The 12928-nt window shown below is 42.3% G+C and overlaps 1 long non-coding RNA gene across 2 annotated transcripts in view; it reads left to right on the top strand.

The window, feature by feature from the left end:
* Positions 1-11659, top strand: part of LOC113481596 — a 41794-nt gene extending 30135 nt beyond the window's left edge. For both annotated transcript variants that reach the window (XR_003398709.1, XR_003398708.1), the window contains exons 2-4: positions 956-1055; positions 9823-9942; positions 11590-11659. This is a non-coding gene — a long non-coding RNA (uncharacterized LOC113481596). The remainder of the gene's footprint in view (positions 1-955; positions 1056-9822; positions 9943-11589) is intronic.
* Positions 11660-12928: the final 1269 nt, after the last annotated feature.

Below are 12928 nucleotides of genomic sequence, written 5' to 3'. Positions count from 1 at the left end.
TTTGTCCAACAAGTCCACCCCAATGATATCTACGTAGGGAGAGTTCATAAAAAAGAAAGATGAAAGGTACTTTTTTAGAGTACATTATGATTAGCATTATGATTAGGACTTCAGATGTTGCTTGTCTGGGACCTTGATACAATACATAGAAATACCTTTTCCTGGAATGACAGCGTCATGAAGTCATTTGAGTAGTAATTTGTTTAAAGCAATACCTGTGATTTCTGGCATGTGCTGGAATTTTTAATTCAGGCTCATGTGTGTTGAGAATAAACACTTAAAATCACTAGGCTGGTAAAATATATAAGCTACTTTTTATGACCTTGAGTGAAGCTGTAGCATCAGTGAGATCATATTTTGAGTTGCAATGAAAAACGGTTTCTTTAAAGACAGACTTAGTTTGTAGAGAGAGGAAATTTGCTGGGATTTCCTTTTTAAAGGCTGATAGACCAAGAAGGGTCTCCATCAAAGAGGAAAGCTTGGAGAGAAAAGAAAAATAAAAGGGAGGGGAAGAAAAGAAGTGAGGCTTGAAGGCTTAGATACTGGATCCAGGAGGAAAGAGAAGGTTAGAGGGAGGATATAAAAATAATGCAAATTGTGAGGAGAAAAATGATACAGAAAAGAACACATGAAAAATGGAAAATAAGATTAAGAAAAAGAGCAGAGCAAGTAAGAGTAAAAACATAAGCAGTAGCGTTGGAATTAGGCCAGTGCTGAGCTGTGGCAGTTCACAAAATAGACCTGATAGCACTTGTAATGAGGGTCAGACTAATTGAAATTTGTCCCTCCCTAACTCTAATGGTTAAATTCCAGTACTGATGAGGAAAAAACATAGAGAAAGGCAGAATGAGAAAGAACTCTCCAGTATGACTAGGAAAAAACTTATTTAAATATAAAATAAACAAGGAGAAGAATATAATTTTTCTAAGCTGTAAGTTTTTTTCTTTGTTTCCAGCACACAGTGAATTATCACTGAATTATCACTGACACTGGACATAAATGGAATTCAATCAAGTTCCAACTTTAAACAGCAGGCCTGAGGAGACTTCTTAAATGTAAGTCATTTGGATATTAATATAAATTAATAAAAAATTCTTTCTGCATTCAAAAAATAGATGTTATGATTTGAGGGAGAAATAAGCTGAATTCACTGCATGTAACTAAATAGCTGAATGTACATTTTAAATACAAATCTTAGTGCAGGCTTAACCACAGGATCATGGCTGATACTTCTTAAAGTTATAACTTCTTAGAGTTTCTCCTGTAATTAACATTAACAATAATGTAAAAGAAGAAGATATTTATGATGCAAGGTCTGCAGCTAACAATTTATACCAGGAGAAGATCTGATCCTTCTTCTCTATTTTATCAATCATTAAATCATTACAGGAAATAGATGAGACAACGGATCCTTGAGTTATTCCAAACTGGAGTCTCCTTTTGTGTAAATTAAGTTAATAAACTTTTAAGAGCAAAATACAGTTTAAATATTAAGCTAGAAGAAATTGTTTAATTGTTTAAATAACCACTTTTTACAATGAGTACCTAGTATTATGGAAAAGTAATTACACAGAGTAAAAGACATGACCAGTATTTTTCATTTAAGGTGGGAAAGACCTGTCAAAGCACCTAAAATTTATGGGATATAATCCTTGCCTTTTACTTGTACCAATTTAAAGGAGAGGCAACTCTGCTGAGGTAATGCTGATATAAAATACACTGCAGATCTGGCCAAGTGATGAGGGGCCTGATTCAGCCAAGTATATAAACACACACTTAAATTCATTCCCACTCACAGCATATGCTTACATGTTCTGTTGCTTCACTATCACACACAGTTTATGTTAGCTATAGCATAGTCCAAAACCTATAATGTAAGTAATTTCAAAACGTATGCAGAGCTGTAGGCTGTGTAAGTAAATGTGTTCCCATCAGCTTCTGGGCCCTGCAGATAGAGTGCAAGTGTTGCTTGACTCTGCCCCAGAGTACTCCTCAGAGCTGTTCAGAGAAGTCTTTCCCAGCACCTAGAAGGATTTTCTGTGTCTGGCTGAGGTAGTGTTTTGATCTTGAATTCTTTTGGAATCTCTTTTTATATTTAGTAAAAGCTAGCTACTCTGTTAATGCATTTAGATAATATAGTGATTGGCATCTTAGAAATACTTAAGGCAGACAGATAAAAGGATTCCAAATGCAGCCTTTGTGAATTTTTAATACAGAGATTTTACATTGTCCAGTGATGAAAACAAATCATCTATGGAAAGACAAAACTGTTTTTCCATTAGTATCACTCACTAAGGATGTTTGTATACATTCATTGTCTGATAGCATCTTAAACTTAATCACTTCTGCTTTTGTACCAACAAGATATATGACTTGACAAGCACTTTATTTTGCATCTTCCTCTCCTTTTTTTGTGAGTTCCAAAGCCCATCTATTGCAAGTTGTTGTATTTTTCATGCAATCACAGAAATTCCTGCCTGAGGACACTGGCTATAATTTAGTGTCCTTTAGGCTGGTCTAATAGGGAGAGAGAATTGATGATCAGGTGATGTTCTCTGTCCAAAATTGTTTATTTATGAACAATACATGAGTTCTGGACATTTTAAATTCCAGAGAAACCAAAGAAATTGGGAAACTACTTTTTTGCTTCAAATAACTAGGTTTTTCAACTAGTGCTGAACTAAAGAAACTTGCTTTCATTTTGTTTGCTGCACTGAAATGCTTTTTTACAACTCTTCCCAAAATTATGTATAACCAAACTATTCTATCCAGATAATTTTAATCACTGGGTACCTTCCTATTTGTCCTTGCTTTGGGACAGTGTTTTAATTTGTAATATCTTTGCTGAAAGAGAGTAGTCAAAGGTATTAGCTTCAGTGACATGTGACCTGGCCTGTAAGGCCATGTTGCTAATTGTCCTGGTTCAGGTAGGATAGGGTTAAGTTTCCCCAACAGAGAGGGGGAAGGGATCTCCAGCCAGGCTATGATACCATGTTGACTTCAGGTATGTTGGGGCAGCGCGGGAAGCTTTTCCTTTGTGGCTTTGGTGAAGGGGAGCATCGCAAGTGAGCTGGCTGTAAGCATTGCGGTATTTCTCTGTATATCTTTTGTCTTCTTCACTATTATTGCTGTTTATTGTTGTTATCATTGCTACTGTTGTTGTTCAGATTGTTTATTACACTGTTGTATTAAATTTCTTCTTATTTTAACCCGGGGTTTGTGCCTCACTTCCAGCCTGACCGGTTGAGGGTGGGGGAGGGGCAATGGCAACGTGGTCTCCAATCCCGGCAGGGCTTAAACCTGCACAGCTTTTTTGGCGCACCAACATGGGGCACAAGAGGGTTGAAATAAGGCTCAAAAAGGGACAGACCCTGACCAGAGTGTGTTGGAGCAGTCTGTTGGGTGTAATTTTTCTGTTTGTACTGTTTGATAAGAAAATGTTTGCAAAGCTGGCCCATTTGCTTGCGTGGTGGGGCTGGATTATTCCTTATATCCACTGTGTGTTCCCAGTGCTGGTGTTTGTTGTCGGTGGAAAATGTATAAAGGGGATTGTTTTGTTATACTGGCTACTGACTGCTTGTAATGTGTTTGTATCGCTGGGGGGGGGGGGGGGGGGGGCCGGTACCTATTTGTTGCCTGGGCTTTTGTTAGGGGTCTCACTCCCTCTATGGGTGAGCCAGGGGAAGAGATCCTCTTGGTTTTTGAGAGTTTCAATTATTCTTAGAGCCTGCAGGCCAGTGTAATTGTGGCACAATGCTTTCTGGGTGTCTGCCAGATCTTGTTTTGGGCCATGCGGCACTTCTCTAACAATGGCAGTGCTTGGAAACCTGCCCCGAGGTCAGATAATAGTGAGTGGCAAGGGGTGTGGGAAAAGATGGACAAAGGCCTGAGTCGGTGGGCACCTCCAATGCTTTGGAATTTCACTCCTGAACAAATGCAGAGCCCTGATAAGCTGATGGAGTGCTTGAAAGGGTGTGTTACCAAGCTGGCAAAAACCAGGAGACAAAAATCGCTGCAATGTGTTGGGGACGTACCCATGCCTACCATGTCCTATTTAATACCACTCACGGCCCTCAAGGAGGGGAAAGGGCTGCAGGATCTGAGAATGAACTTATTATACCGCAGCTGGGACAGGGGGACAGGCAGAGCCAGTCTCAGTCACCTCCACCAGCACAGCAGCTGAGCCAGAGAGACAGCCAGTGCCGGTATCAGTCGCCCCAATACAGAAAAAAAAATATACCAGAAAGTCAGTTCGCAAAGTGGGGCATGGGGATGAGCCAGGTCCAGCATGGGAACAGGAGAAAGGGCCAGTGGTGATCGTTCGATCTCTATCCCCAACTGAGTCGCGAGATATACGGCGAGATTTCGGCCGCCTGGGAGGTGAGCATATTTGCACCTGGCTGCTCCGATGCTGGGACATGGAGCCAGTGCTTTTGAAATGGAGGGGAGAGAGGCCAAGCAGCTGGGATCTTTGGCCAAGGATGCTGGCATTGATAGGGAAATAGGGAAATCGACTCAAACCCTCAGCCTTTGGAAGTGAATCCTGCTCAGTGTAAGGGAGAGGCACCCCTACAAGGATGATATCCTATGTCACCTAGGCAAATCGACCAACATTGAGAAAGGCATCCAGAATCTCAGGGAACTGGCTGTGTTTGATATGATCTATGGTGATCTGAATGATGAGCAGTCACCCATGGACCCAGATCAAGCCCCTTGCATACACCTGATGTGGTGCAAGTTCCTGAAGAGCGCACCAGAAGCACACTCGAAAACATTGGCAGTAGTGTCCTGGTGGACAGACACCCACACTCTAACAGTGGATAGAGTGGTTGGCAAGCTCCTGCAATATGAGGGAAATGTCCCTTCATCTCAACATTCATGGGTTTCAGCTGTAAAGGAGCTGTCTCAGAGGGTCCAGAAAATGGAAGAGGACATGACCTACATTCCACCTGCAGGGACTGATGTCTCAGCCATTGGAAGTAAACGTTTCCCCACCCAAGAGAAAGGCAGCAGAAGGTACACACCACGAGGCACCCTGTGGTTTTTCCTCTGCGACCATGGAGAAAACATGAGGAGGTGGGATGGACAGCCCACTGCCGCCCTATCTGCACGAGTAGAGCAGCAGAAAGGGAAGACCATCACAAAAGGGGAGTCCTCCAAGAAAAGCGCAGCTCCAGTGTCCAGTCGGAAATCCCCCAGACAGAATAGAATTGGTGAATGTTATGTCTGACACTCTTGAGGGGACCAGTAAATCATTCTTACAAGTGAGTGATGATGAGCAGGATTAGAGGGGCCCTGCCTCCAGCCAGGTAGAGGAAAGAGATAATCGGATTTACTGGACAGTGTGGATCCGATGGCCTGGCACATCAGACCTACAAGATTATAAGGCTTTGGTAGACACTGGCGCACAGTGCACCCTGATGCCATCGAGCTACAGTGGGGTTGAATCCATCTGCATCTCCGGAGTGACAGGGGGATCCCAACAGCTGACCCTACTGGAAGCTGAAGTGAGCCTGACTGGGAAGGACTGGCATAAGCACCCCATTGTGACTGGCCCAGATGCCCTGTGCATCCTGGGCATAGACTATCTCAGGAGAGGGAACTTCAAAGACCCAAAAGGGTACCGGTGGGCTTTTGGTGTAGCTGCCCTGGAGGAAGTTGAACAGTTGTCCACCTTACCCGGCCTCTCAGAGGATCCCTCAGTGGTGGGGCGGCTTAAGGTTGAGGAGCAGCGAGTGCCGACTGCTACCAGGACGGTGCACCGGCAGCAGTACCGCACTAACCGAGATTCCCTGGTCCCCATCCATCAGCTGATCCATCAACTAGAAAGCCAGAAGGTGATCAGCAAAACTCCCTCACCCTTCAACAGCCCTATATGGCTAGTAAGAAAGCCTAATGGCGAATGGAGGCTAACTGTGGACTACCGTGGCCTGAATGAAGTTACGCCAGCAATGAGTGCTGCAGTGCCGGACATGCTAGAGCTCCAGTATGAACTGGAGTCAAAGGCAGCCAAGTGGTACGCCACGATTAACATTGCTAAATGTTCTTCTCCATTCCAATATCTCCAGAGTGCAGGCCACAGTGTGTGTTCACTTGGAGAGGCATCCAGTACACCTGGAATCGATTGCCCCAGGGGTGGAACCACAGCACTGGAGAAAGATGGGGCTCCAGAACACCTGCAGTATATTGATGACATCATTGTATGGGGGAACAAAGCCGAGGAAGTCTTTGAGAAAGGGAAAGAAGATAATTGAAATCCTCCTGAAGGCCGGCTTTGCCATTAAGCAAAAGAAAGTTAAGGGGCCTGCAAATGAAATTCAATTCCTAGGAGTAAACTGGCAAGATGGGCGTCACCACATCCCAATGGAGGTGATAAACAAGATAACAGCCATGGCCCCACCAACCTCTAAAAAGGAGACTCAGTCTTTCTTGGGTGATGTGGGGTTCTGGAGGATGCACATCCTGAACTACAGCCTGATTGTGAGCCCTCTCTACCGCATAAATCGTAAATCGTAAGAAGAACGATTTTAAATGGGGCCCTGAGCAACAACAATCCTTTGCAGAAAGTAAGCGGGAGATTGCCCAAGCAGTAGCCCTCGGGCCATTCTGAGAAGGGCAGGAGGTTAAGAACATGCTCTACACCACAGCTGGGGAGAATGGCCCTACCTGGAGCCTCTGACAGAGAGCACCTGGGGAAACCCAAGGCCGACCTCTAGGCTTTTGGAGCCGGGGATACAAAGGCTCTGAAGCTAATTACACACCAACTGAGAAGAAGATACTGGTAGCGTACAAAGGAGTTTGGGCTGCCTCAGAAGTGGTCGGCACTGAAACACAGCTCCTCCTGGCACCCCGACTGCCGGTGCTGGGATGGATGTTCAAAGGACTGGCCTCCTCCACGCATCACGCAACAGGTGACTCGTGGAGTAAATGGATTGCATTGATAACACAATGGGCTCGAATAGGGAAGCCCAGCCTCCCAGGGATACTAGAGGTAATCACGATTTGGCTAGAGAGCAAAGATTCTGGGATGTTACCAGAACAGGAGGTGACACGTGCTAAGGAGGCCACACCATATAACGAACTGCTGGATGAGAAGAAGCCATATGCCCTGTTCACTGATGGGTCTTGTCGTATTGTTGGAAAACATCGACGATGGAAGGCTGCTGTGTGGAGTCCCACACAACGGGTCACTGAGGCTGCTGAGGGACAGGGTGAATCGAGCCAGTTTGCAGAGGTGAAAGCCATCCAGCTTGCTTTGGATATTGCTGAGCGGGAAAAGTGGCCAAGGCTCTACCTCCACACTGACTCGTGGGTGGTGGCAAATACCCTGTGGAAATGGTTGCAGCAATGGAAACAGAACAACTGGCAATGTAAGGGTAAAACTGTCTGGGCTGCTGAGGTGTGGCAGGATATTGCAACCCGTGTGGAAAACCTCGTTGTGAAGGTGCGCCATGTGGATGCCCATGTACCCAAGAGTCGGGCCACTGATGAACATTGACACAACCAGCAGGCAGACCAAGGTGCTAAGATTAGAGTGGCTCAGGTGGACTTGGACTGGCAGCACAAAGGTGAACTGTTCATAGCCCGGTGGGCCCACGAGACCTCGGGCCACCAAGGTAGGGATGCAACATACAGGTGGGCTCGAGATTGAGGGGTGGACCTCAACCATTGTCACCATTGCAGAGATCATCCACAGATGTGAGACGTGCTGCAATCAAACATGCCACTCGGGTGAAGCCCTAATGAAATGGAGAGCGATGGCTGAAGTATAGATAAGGAAAGGCCTGGCAGATTGACTACATCACACTGCCACAGACCTGCCAGAGGAAGAGTCACATACTTGCAATGGTGGAAGTAACCACTGGATGGCTGGAAACTTACCCAGCGCCCCATGCCACTGCCCGGAACACCATCCTGGGCCTTGAAAACCAAGTCCTGTGGTGACACGGCACCCCAGAGAGAATTGAGTCAGACAACAGGACCCACTTCCAAAACAACCTCATAAATGCCTGGGCAGAAGAACACGGCATTGAGTGGGTCTACCATATCCCCTACCATGCACCAGCCTCTGAGAAGATCAAGCACTACAATGGACTGTTAAAAACCACATTGAAAGCACTGGGAGGTGGCACCTTCAAAGACTGGGACATGCATCTAGCAAAGGCCACCTGGCTACTCAACACAAGCATCTGCCAGTCGAGCTGGCCCGGCTCAGCTGAAACCTCCACGTGCTGTAGATGGGGATAAAGTCCCTGTGGTGCGCATGAGGAATATATTGGGAAAAATGGTCTGGTTTAGTCCTGCACCAGGCAAAGGCAAAGGCAAACCCATCCACGGGATTGCTTTTGCCCAAGGACCTGGGTGCACCTGGTGGGTGATGCAGGACAATGGAGAGGTCCAATGCGTACGACAGGGGGACTTGATTCTGGTTGAGAACACACCGTGAATTATGCTGTGCCTTTGTAAATTGTTATTTTGTTATTGCTAACTGCTAAATGGCAGCTGGACATGATGCAGATGATATAGAATAAAGGGGTGGATTATGTCCTGGTTCAGCTAGGATAGGGTTAAGTTTCCCCAGCAGGGAGGGGGAAGGGATCTCCAGCCGGGTTATTCATCCCATGCTGGCATCAGGTCCAGCAGGGCAGTGTGGGAAGCTTTTTCCTTTGTGGCTTTGGTGACGGGGAGCATCATGAGCGAGCTGTCTGTAAGCATTGTGGTATTTCTCTGTATATCTTTTTTTCTAGTTCACCGTTATTACTGTTTACTGTTGTTATCATTGCTACTGTTGTTGTTCAGATTGTTTATTACACTATTGTATTCAATTTCTTCTTATTTTAACCTGGGGTTTGTGCCCTACTTGTGTCCAAGGGTGGGGGAGGGACAATGGCAATGTGGTCTCCAGTCCCGGCAGGGCTTAAAACCATCCCACTAATGTTTCCTGATAAACAAACCAACTGTCAACATCTCATATTCACTCCACAAAATAAGACTAATTTACCAAAAGCCAACAAATTCAAAAGCTATAATCTCCCTATATCATAGATAACCTGGTCTGTTCTTGGGTAGAGTGGTACTCTTATATGTCACTTAGTTGTTTCAGCACGTCCAAATTGCAGGTAAATTCTTTCTATATGTGTTAACTCTTATTTAATTGGCTAAGTTATCGTTTACTACACATCCTCAAACTCTCTTTTAAATTCCAGACTTTAATAATCTTTAAACTAAAATCTGTGTTGCACAAATGTTAGTAATGAAAAAGGATTCAAGTATTTTTCTACAATATATGGTATTTTATTATTTCTAAAAATGACCCTACTATACTTTTTAAAGGAAAACTTGCCAAATAAATTATCACTAATATTTCTCACTCAATTTCCCAAATGTATTTATGAACTTTAAGTCTGTAGCCAATGTATTTTTTAATGCAAGTTATCCTAATACAAACGACCAGCGGAATTTTATAAATGTTCAGTGTGTGGTTACAAATAGTATATTTTATAAATTAATTTCAAGTTAACGCTAAATTATTATGGAATTACATATTACATACACTTTACTACCAAAAGACTTCATCATGATTAATGTTATTACAGTGAATACCAGAGGAATTAATAATGATTTGCACTTATTATAGAGCAGTACCAATGTAGAGAAAAGAAGGTTCGCCTAATTAAATTCCAGAAACCACTTTAGGGCTCTGCTGCATTGTGGAGGCTGGTTTTTATGTTAATTAATTCTGTATGAAAGGTTGCTGAAGTGTTTTAATATTGTTCAAAGAGGCACCGTGAAGTATTTCAGAATCATTATTTTTTTGCCCAGCTTATCTTGACCAAGCAAGATGGGGTCCTTTCCATGATGAGCTCCTGCATGCTGAATAAATTAGAGTAAATAATAATGATCTGAAGATTCTCATCTTTTGAGGGATAGAACTGAACTCAGGTGAGGATATTTCTGTGTTCTGAGAGGACACAACTGAATTAGGGGTCAAATCTCAGGCCTAGAAATCCAGTTCATTTTTTTGCAGTAAGCAGTGTTACTGGACAATACATTATGGACTTAACTCCCCCTTTTGAATTACTTACTTCCCTCACTCTGAGTCTTCCACACAAACGAATGCGAGACCATATTTGGCTTAGATTTTAGTTTTCAGACACCTGATTTCATAATGATTTGGTGTTGTATTCAAGGGGTAAAAGGGTATGGTTTTGCATGTTTGTTGCTTTTTGGTTCTTTTTAATCTGTGATAAAGCAGAGAGGTAGAAGGCATTTATTGGCATCATTCTGGTGACCTGCCTAGTTCATTTGCAGCTTCCCTTAACTGTTGTTGAGTAATACAAATATTTCAGACTCAGATTCACACCAACAAAAATAGCTGTGAAAAAAAGCAAATGTGAAAATTTGCTTTCCCTCTGCTTCTATTAAAATTCTTGAAAATGTTTTTACTTTTAGCCTTCTAATAGACCTGTTCAGAAACCCTATTCAAGGTGGATTTTTCAAAACTCAATTCCCTTAAGCACATGCTTCATATATTAGGCATGTGTTTAAATTCTCTTGATTTAGAAGCATGTACTTAAGGCCATTGCTGAATCAAGAAGGGCATGAGCATGTGCTTAAATGCTTTGCTGATCAAAGGAACAAACCTTTTGATTTGATCTACATTTAATGTGAGTTAGATCACCTTTACCTGTTATCTAGTAGTCAAGATTTTATCAAATGACTCTACTAAAGACAGTTCTTGACTAAACTGTGTTCTTCTGGCTATGGAAACAGAAATGGCTGCATAATACACCACACTTTTTTTTTTTTATGGCATTGGTTATAAATTACATTTTCAAGTACTATAGTCTCACTGCAAATAAAAGAGGGGATCAAGACAATAAAAATGAAAAGAGAAAAGAGGGGTTTGGTTGTTCAAGTCATATATTCAGTGTAACACTAGAATGATTCAATATGTTTTATGTTCTTAATATTCTCCTTTCTATATACAGTATGTAATACATCTCTTCCTCCTTAGACTAACAATTTATATTCAGGATACTCTAATGAAGTACATCTTGAGTCTCCTTTTCATGGCTAATGAGGAGACAACAAGAATTTGACTAATACTAGTACAATTACTGGAGCAGTGAAGCGTGCATCTCTGATTAGACGTGATAATTTGCAAGGCTGGGCTCTTCACATTAAGTTTGCAAACAGTTTAAAAATCACTTCCTCTATTTATCCAGCTAATCTCTGTTTAATGACTCCAGACCTGACAAAAGAAAGACAAAATGTCTCTTAAAATCCTATACTTCATTTATGAAGCTTGTATATAGGGCAGAGATGTAATTTATAGTAAATCTTTTCCAGAAGACTTTTTAATGAAGCCATGCAGCTGACTTTTTTACTATGCAGTGGTATTTTTATTCATCCTGTAATACTCAGCTTCCTGTATATAGAGATTTGTTGGTTTTGTCCAGGTTTAGACATTTTTCTACAGATTTTTGGCTCTTTTAATTTTTTTTCTTTCTAATTCACCTTTAAATTCAATACTTGATTATCCATAGACAGTGAATATTTTTGTGCTATTTGTGCACTTTTTTTCAGAAAATTTTGGTAGAGTGACTGTTGGTGGTGCTAGGGAATTTTTCATCAGTCAGCAACACCATGGGCAGGTGGGTTTTAACGAGAATCTGGCATTTACCATTCCAGATTTTTATGATGCTCCATTTTCTTCGAGGCCTATTTTCACCATTTGGACGTGAAGTAAGCTGCAAGAAACAACAGCAACTCAGGTTAGAATTCTTGATTAATTTAATTAAGCAAATAGAAACAGCTCCTGCTGTCAGTAGGTGGCACTCCTTCTGAATCAGGAGTAAGAAGATCTTGTTTTAAAAGGCCAGCTGTTTCAGATGGGTCTAAAAATGAATGTCTTCATATAAAAATCTGTCCCAGAACAAATCACTTTTATAAATAAGGTGTGACTGCAAAGAAGGAACTTGCATTAGAGGGTTTAAACGAGTTCACCAAATTTACAAATTAATTTCCAGTTGTTAATGCTAGTGCCTGGACCAAGCGCCACAGTGTTGACTCCATATTGCACAGTGGCATCATAAGACTGTAATTTTTTTTTTTTTTAGGATCCTCTAAAACAGGTTTAAAATCAGAATGCTGTCCTAGGAAGACAGAAAGTATTCATGACTGTGACTCACATAGATGTTTTCTGGAGTTTTCCCTAAATGTGTCAAATTAGATGCACAGAGTGAGGATCAAATGCTCAGCCTGTTATTCTGCATATATTTACTTGTTTAGATAACTTTTGGAGAGCATGATTAACTGTGTCTTGTTAAATATTGGCTCTGGGATTTCCCTGTCTATTTTACTTAGAGATACCTAATAGCTTTTTGTTTCCACTGAAAAACAGCAGCTGTTGCAAGGATTGTGTGGAACAGACAGAAAATGTGCATCAGCTTCCTTCTGTACCTATGGAAGTTATTTGTGTCAGGGAGGAGTGGGTCCCTAGAGAAGTTTTGACAGACTACATGGAAAAGACATCTTTAAATATAGAAGACATCTGAATCTTCCTCCTCTTCCAGACATAAAGGAGATAAAAATAGAAAATTGTGGGTTTTAGCTCTTTGGGATTGCAGGTTTCTAAAACTGATCTGTGAATTCCCTAGTAGCAGAACATCCTCCCTGAAGACTGGGATAGAAGGGTGGAGGCAGTGCAAAATGACATCACTTTTTGCTGTTACTAAGGTGATGGAAGCTGGCCAGTGCAGCTTCAGAAGTGGAAAAAGCAGATAAAGGATTTTCTTCATTTCTGCTCTGCAGTCTCCACTGGTGGTCCTAATAGAGCCACCTGTCTCATTTCACTCATCCCCATTATAAAGCAACACTTCTAAGCACCAGAAGGAAGCATTTGATTATCTATTAACTCTTCATA

The sequence above is a fragment of the Athene cunicularia genome, assembly GCF_003259725.1.
Source record: "Athene cunicularia isolate RWA chromosome 6 unlocalized genomic scaffold, athCun1 chr6_part1, whole genome shotgun sequence".
Taxonomy (NCBI): Eukaryota; Metazoa; Chordata; class Aves; order Strigiformes; family Strigidae; genus Athene; species Athene cunicularia.
Note: the sequence above shows the minus strand (reverse complement) of the source record. Positions and strands in the feature narration are given on the sequence as shown.